Genomic DNA, 8358 nt, shown 5'->3' on the forward strand with positions numbered 1-8358 from the left:
ACATCAGATCTCTGCCATGTTGGTATCCTATGCGAATGGCAGCATTTCGTTCCCCTTGCCGGGCAACCAAAGCAACGGGTGAGTCCTGACCGGCCCTCAGCAGGACCCGTACCGAGAAGCAGTTTCCGCGGGCTCCTAGCCCCGGGCCAGGGAAGTCCCGGGAGCCGGAACTCGGCCGCTCCGTGCTCAGTGTAAGCTCCTATAAGTGTAGGCTCCAAGAAGCTGTCCCCGCGGGCTCAGTTCCGGGAGCCGGAATTCGGCCGCTTAGTGCTTGGTGTATGCTCTGATAGGAGCAGGGTCCAAGAAGCAGCCTCCGCAGGCTCTGCAGCCCTGGGCCAGGGCGGTGCCGGGACGGTTCCGGGAGCCGGAACTCGGCCGCCCCGCGCTCGGTGTTCGCTCCGATAAGATCAGGTTCTAAGAAGCACCCAGGCACTGAACCCTAGCAATCTGTCTGCAAGCCGCAGGCGAATGGCAGCCTGAAATTACCTGTTCTATGGCTGAATGCGCTGCGGTCAGTCGAAAACAGGGATGGTGACGTCAGCTTTCCAACATGGTCGCTGCTGGCCTCCTCTGTGGTCTGACCGGTGTGGAGAACCGAGATGGACCACTTCCTTCCCCCGTCTCGAACCCAGAATTCAGCCCTGAGTATGGTGCTTGCACGGCTGGCAGAAACTGCAGCGCTGTATCCCTGCGTCGCTATCTCCTCGTTTCCCAGCTCGTGCTGCAGACTCTAGCCGCGCGGCGGTTTGCTGAATAAGCAGTGTTACCCTCCGTGCGACAAACCTCTCGCGTTTGAGTCCCCGTAGCCGATCCTCGTGCGATGGAAATCCTTCCTCCAGGTTCTGGAGCACCCCACTATTGCTGGAAATTCCTAACAAGATATCCTTTAGCCGTCCTGACTTGTCATACTCCCACACAGTGAAGCAGCACACGGGGGCAGTGCACTCCCCTCGCCGCCATCTTCCTTCCTTTTTGTTCCTTTTTTAATGTTTTCTCTTGGGTTTCACTTTATGATTCTATTTGAATTCCAGTAATGACTTACTGGGTATAATTATTTTTATAAAATTTTGTAGTACTTCTCCAAGGGTTTACAATACACATCTCCTACTTATCAAATCTACACTCAAATAAAAAATACTATTGCATGTATAGTATAAAAATCTTCAAATAATGTATCTTCAAATTTTCCCTCTCATCCTTTACACTATTCTTGTGACCCATTTCACTTTTACATATGGTTTAAATCTTAGTTTCTTGCCACGTGGCAGTTCATAATTGATTGATTTTCTTTTAGGCCGACAGCCACACATCTCTGCAGCTTCTGTTCCAACTTCTGAATGTCCTTTTCAGAACTCACCTTACTAGGTGAGTTCTACCTAGGATAATCTTCCTTTTGAATTCGACTGATTAGGATCCTTAATGACAATCTGAGAAAAAAAATCACTTTTCATATTCTGTTTTATAGTTGTGCATCTATTGTGCTCTCATATCTACAAATCTCCCCCATACCCAACAAGACAATATGACAAAAGGACTCTCATCATTATGGGTCATCTTGGCATTTTGCCAAGGCTAAAGTTTAAAGTCTCTGTTTTATAGTTCTAATACCTGAATATGTGAGGTGTTCCAACACCTGAATATGGTTCTGGTTATTGTTTTATTTCCTGATAATGGAGTATTTTTTTCTTTGCTTTGTGTATCTATCTTATAATCTTTTTGTGAAATACTGAACATTGTAGGTAGAAGAATTGTAGAAACTGAAGTGCGTGGCATTTACATATGAAAATGGCACCTCCCTTTATCTGCCAGTATATATATATATTTTTGGAGGGGGGCTGAGTAAATCTATTTCAGAATTCACCCAGATTTGGGTTTTGTAGTTGGTATCACCATCTTCAGTGCACTGACCTATCTAATAATATGCTCTTTTCTTCTTGCTCTGTGCTTAATGAAGACACCAAGGTGTCAGAAAGTTTTTCTTAATTTCTGCCTATCCTGATTTCAGTAATTAAGCCTACATTTGCCATGATGGAGGCCTCCTTATCCCTCCTAGCAGAAGACAGGGGTTGTTGGCTAATAAGTACAAGACTTGTAGAAGAAGCAAGCAAGATTTAGTCTCATGTTGTCCAATCTTCCCTTCTCTTCTTGAAGGGGTTTGTACTTCTTCAGAATTCAGTTTGCTTGGCTGCCCTGAACAGTTCTCTGATTTGCACACAAAAAGTTATGATTTTGTAAATTATTTGGTGTTTCTCCTACTTACGAAGAAAGTGACATTTTTTAAAAAGCTTTTTATTTCCTAGGTAGAAGCAGAAGCCCAGGGCTATAAAGAGGAAATACAGTTTTATTTATTGAAATTCATGACCAGATGCTGTGATAAGTAATTTATAAACATTCATTCTCAACTTCATAACAGTATCAAATTCTCAGTATTGTTGTTCCCACTTTACGTAGCTTTTTCTAAGTCCAGAACAAAGATTCATGTTTAGTTTTGTTTGCCTCTAATGCTCAAAATTACTTCTGTCCCTTACTCCTTGTTCCCTCTACAACTAAAGAACCTAGAGAAAGTAGTTTGTAAAAGAAATTGTATAACAATGGTATATGTGCTGCTTTTTTATTTTTTAAAAATTGCTTTTATTTTTTAAATACATGGCAGCAGAATGATATGTGCTGTTTAAAGGTAATTAGGACATAAAGAGATGAAAAGGAGGGACCTCCAAACTGAATGTCTACCTGAGGATATAATTTCTAGAAAACTTCTTGATGGCAAAGTAGGAATTAGGCACAAAGGGTTTGTGTTTATTCGGCTCCTTTGAATATATTCCTATGTTTATTTCTCACAATATGCCTCCCTAAAATGAAAACCAGTACTCGGTTTCCCTGCCTTTTCTTTTGCTAGTTCATAGCCTCATTAGCCGATTTCCAAAGGTTCAAATTGGTAAGAAGTGGTTCAGGGAACCCCTTTCTTGAGAAGGTGATGGAACATGTTAAGAGGGATCCTACTTCTGATGCAGTCCAAACAGAAATCCCAGCAGCAGTGTCCCTTATTCAATGTTTTTGCTGCAAATTCTGATATGTGTCCACTAATAGTTGGGATAGATTGGTGACATAATTTGTCCCTTGTTCTTGGCGTCTTTGCCTACAGACCTGGTTCTCTGTCTTTGCCCCTGGGAAACTATCTAATATCCATTCTGTGAACTTTGAACTTTAATTAATAAATTCACTTTTTGCTTAACCAACTTAGAATGGATTCTGTTGATTATAGTTAAGAACTCTATCTGAAATAGACAACCCAATTAGAGGAAATAATTGGAAAATTTTTGAAGGGAAAGAACATGAAGCATTCTGGAAACTGGAATGGTGAATAATTTGGTGTTAGTGTTGTAGAAAGTAGTTGAGAGAAGATGTTGAAGATATGGACAGCCTTCATATAATGGACATCAAATTATCTAACTAGATGGTAGCAGAATTATATTAATGATCATAAAGTTAGCTCTTGTCCTTTGGCACGAATGATTTAAATAGCATACAGGTTGGGTTGGAGTTGTAGCTCGGTTGTGGAATACCTGCCTGGCATGTGTGAGGCCCTGTGCTCAATCCTCAGCACAATATAAAAATAAATACATAAAATTAAAAATAATTAAAAAGAAATAAATAACATATTGGCAAAGATCAATGGGGAGTCAAGGAATTGTAGGGTCAGCGGTCAAATGAAGCATCTGTACTAACCTTTAAGTTGTTCAGGATGGTAATAGAACTTAGGGTGCACTGAAAGAATAAGTCAGATTCCAAAGTCTTTGATGAATGTGCAGCAATGACAGAGAAGTCAGTAGACAAATAGGTAGTCCATATTAGTAGCAGGGTTAGACAATACACTGGCAGAGGTGTCATTTTTAAGGGTTGCCATTTCTTTTCCTTCTGGGTTTGTAATACATGGAGTGATGCTGTAAGAAAATGGGATAGTGCTCTAGGGAGAAGTTGAGGATGTTTGGAGTTTCCTTACTTTGTACCAAGGGCAATAAAAAGAATGGTGGCAACATCAGGGAAAGAGGTTAAAAGTGGGAAAATGAATGTGGAGAAGAAAAATGCAGAAGAATATTGGGAGAAAATGTGGACAAGACACAGAGGGATTATTGGGATGATTTTGATATGAGGTTGTGAACAAGAGTGGTATGGATACAGATCTATTGAGTTGAGCCTTAGGATTTTGAGCAAAACTCAAGTTAATATGTTATAGTTCCTGTGCAAGTCTGAGTCCCAATGATCCTGAAGCTACCTGCTCTAATGGTGATCTTAGAAACTTAATGATTCTGGAAGACTTTGTGCTTAGATTTAAAAATAGACTATTGATGGGAAATATGACTCTAGAGAAATTCCATGTCTTAGAAGTTTGAAGGTAACCAAAGGATTCACTGAATCTCTAGATGAAGCCATCTATGAACTAAAAATTTCCCAATCCCTTCTTTGTTAAAAAATGTTGAAAACATTCATATTTATGTCAAGAAATTAACTCCAAAAAACTGGCAGACATTTCTATACAGGCAATAATCACTAACTTTTTATCATTAACCACAACAGAGGACTTAGAATTTTCTACTTGATTCCTTCCTTCAAGACAACCATGACATCAATCTGTGCCATGTAAGAAAACTTAAACGAGGTATGCAGATCTTAGGAAGAGAAACACATCAAAATCACACACTTGGAGGTGTAAAAGCCATATGCCAAACCTTTCTGTCTCCCAAGTCCTTTTGACCGCCAGGGGTGTCTTGCTGGCTTTTTACACAGGCTTTTACTTTCTTATGGTCTCCTTTCCCTTTATGTTTCGTTTTTCCAGATTCTTTTGCCGACTTTCCTCACTCACCCCAAGGAAAATAAAATCAATATAAAGCAAACAAACAGTATTTTCTTATTTCAAAGGAAGCAATTTAATTCTTGTTATCTGAGATAATTATCCAGCTCTCAACTTTTTCTCATAATAATTTACCAAAATCTTAAATAGTTCTTTTTTGAAAAGACTACTCATATCAACTGCTTGGGAAAATGTATAATTAAGCCCCCTATTATATTTGCAATTGGTTTTACAAATACTAAGACTCTAGCCTGCTGGACTGTGTGAAACTAAAACCACTTTGTGAACATATATGAAAAGACATACTTCCACACAGCATCTACTAATAAATTTAAGGCAGATGTCTTTATCAAATTCGTCTTTTCATCAACTCTCCAGGATACCACTTTTCATTTATTTCTTACTGCTATTACCACCACATTGGGTGGTGCAAATTGGGATAAGAGGTTTTCTTACAAAATTATTTAAACATTTTTCCCCTCCGCTGATACTGACTTAATATATAAAGTTGTGTTCGTGCATGGACAAATAAATGTGACACAGTTATCATGTACTATGCCTTAGGGAAAAAGAATTAATTGATCACCCTCAGGTGGGTAAACCAGGGAACTAATAACCTGAAAATATGCAGCAACCTGAAGCAAGTGCAGCCTTGGTGAGATGGGCATTTCAATGAGTTGTGACTGAATTGAACCAAGTGGTTCTCTTTAGATCTTTCAACTGTGGTCATTGCATATGTATATCCAGCTGATAGAGCTACATAGTTGGCTTTGTCTGGTATGTTCAGCATCACTAAGTTGTGATCTTTTCTTTTTGGTAAATGAGGTTTTTTAACTTTGTAGAATCAAAAATTTTAACTTAAATGTTTTAAACTTAAACATGTTTTAAAAACACATTTCATGTTTAAGAGCATTTGGTCAGACTAAAATTCAGAGAGGTATCCCTTTTCACCAATGTAAAACAAACAAACAAAAAACCTCCGACTTTTCAGACTTTTCAGTAAAATTATTCTATTATTCTTTACTGTAAGAAATACAACTCTCCAACTGCAATATAAATCCATTCCAAGGCTTCAATGAAAGCTATCCTTAGTAATATATCTAAAAAACAAACCAAAATTCTTGTTCTGAATTAGTTTTCTTATGACAATTTCTCTTGCTAAACAAATTGTACCACATCTTTGTATGATTATATACAGAAACTTCTCATCGGATCAGAAAATTAACCAAACATATTCTTTTGGTTCCTTTTAAGCCATATTTTCCAGTGACATAAGGAAATGTCATAAAATGAGCCAAACTTCAGCCTTTATTTTGACCCACTATATACTTAGTGAACACTCCAGGGAACTTCAGTGAGGAAACAGTTGTCTTTCTGCTTTCCCTTAATTAAATTAATTCAATTAATTTCATTTTTTCGTTCAACAAATATTTATTAAGCACCTACAATATGCCAGGCACTGTGCTGGGTGCTGGGGATACAACTGTGAACAAGATAGACACAGTCCCTGCCCTCAAGGAGCTTACAGTCTAGTAGTTTACAGACAAATACACAGGCAATTACAATGCAGTATGGCAAGTGCCGTGATGGGGGAGAAACATTAAGAGCGGCACCTAACTCGTAGGCAGGGGTGGTGGGCAGTCGTGAAAGTCCTCCCAGGACAAGTACAATTCAATTTGAGTACTGAAGGATGAGTGTTAGTCTGGTAAGGAGGAGACAGGGAAGAGTTATAGACTGAGGAAATAATACACGTAGTGTTCCATGTGCTGCTTGGGAGGTTCATTTTCTGTCAGAGGAGTTAGATAGAAGTGAGAGAAGTCCTTGAAGATACACAGCAAGGGCCTGATCACAAAGGGATTCATTTGCTCAAGAACTTGGAATATTTCTTGAAGGAACAGTGCACTTGTGCATTATCAAATTTATACTTTTAAAGATTGCTCTTCCTGTGGCAGAGATTGAATGAGGGATGGTAATCTCAAGAGGTAAGGGAAGGAAATTAACCCTTCACCTTCTCCATATTATTTTGCATGATTATCACACCAGTGCTCTTGCCAGCTCACCTAGATGCATACATTCCTCAAGCAAGCCATTGACATGCATGGTGTTGGACACTGCTCATCCATAAGGCTCTCGACACCTTCTCCTCCTTTTAAAACTTGACTCATCCTTCAAGGACAGAGTTTTGAAATCATCCTAACTTGTGCTTTCTGCCAAGATCCCTAAGTATGTGATTTTTATCTGTACTAGAGTACTTATTTATTATTTCAAATGAGCCAAATCTTCCTTTGAACCTTGTTTATTTACTACATGTATAACAAATTAATTTTTATTAATGAATATAGATATAATTTTCATTATAATTTCCAGGTGAAATCAAGGACTAATTATTCATTTGTGGTCCACCCCAAACTATTACTAGTGCCTTCAAAGGATTTAAATGGAACAATAGGAATGGGGGAAGAAGCCCACCAAACACATAATTTTATGCAGCAAAATACAGTCAAGTAAAATTTCAGCACAGGTACAGGGTATGGTTGCTGTAGGACAATGATTCATTCCAGACTCAAAGACTCCATCTTTAACAATTTAACCTGCTAACCAGTCAAAGATCTGCAACAAAAGGACAGTTTAGTATGCAAAAAGAATAAGGGCTAGCTACATTTTCCAATATGGCCCACCATTTGACTTCTACAATCCTTTGTATACTCTTGTAATTTCTCAAATAATGTTTATAATGATAAAAAAACAACCTTTTAAGCTTTGTAGATATTGTAAGAACATCTGCTGTTTTATTCTTTTTGGTGGGTACAAAAACCACAATTTTGTACACAAAACAAGATTATAAATAAGATCGATAACATGAGTGACCCGTAGTCTCTGTTGATTCTACATTGTAGACTGATGATTTAACGTCAACATTTTCTTCATTTTGTTTTTGTTCCTGGTAGTGGAGATGGATGCAATCTGTGAACCGGCTCATGTGACAGAGTGAAGGTTGCAGCAAACAAGAAGATGACCAACAACTTTTATAGAAAAAAGTCTCTAAAGTTTATTACAGTGATGGCATTTATATCAATTATTGCAATGTATTGTTCCCTAAGATGGTTAGAAAAAAGATTCGTGTTGTCCTCTACTGAATTTACGTCAGTTAAAAAGCAAGCATGTTTCAGTATTTTTTTTTTCTCCAAAGTAAGTGTAAATACTTCCTTTAATTTTTTTTTTCACAGGATTTACATGTTTGTTTATTATTTTCTTATCACAGTTTAGTGATTTGTTTCCTCAGCTGGATATTCTTCCATTGACTATATGGGTGTTCTGGAGACGCAGGTTAGCATGTTCATTGACTTCTATTATCTATTTTATCCCTTTCGGTGACGACAAAGGCCTTTCTGAGCAAGAACTTCAGTGTAATGCACTAACAGGCAAGTCTGATTAGTTTTTAAGTCCACTCAGTGAAATTTGTTGTTGTTAATACACCCGTCCCGGCTCCCCCCCCCCCCCCCCCCCCC

This window comes from Marmota marmota, unplaced genomic scaffold (assembly GCF_001458135.2).
Source record: "Marmota marmota marmota unplaced genomic scaffold, marMar, whole genome shotgun sequence".
NCBI lineage: Eukaryota > Metazoa > Chordata > Mammalia > Rodentia > Sciuridae > Marmota > Marmota marmota.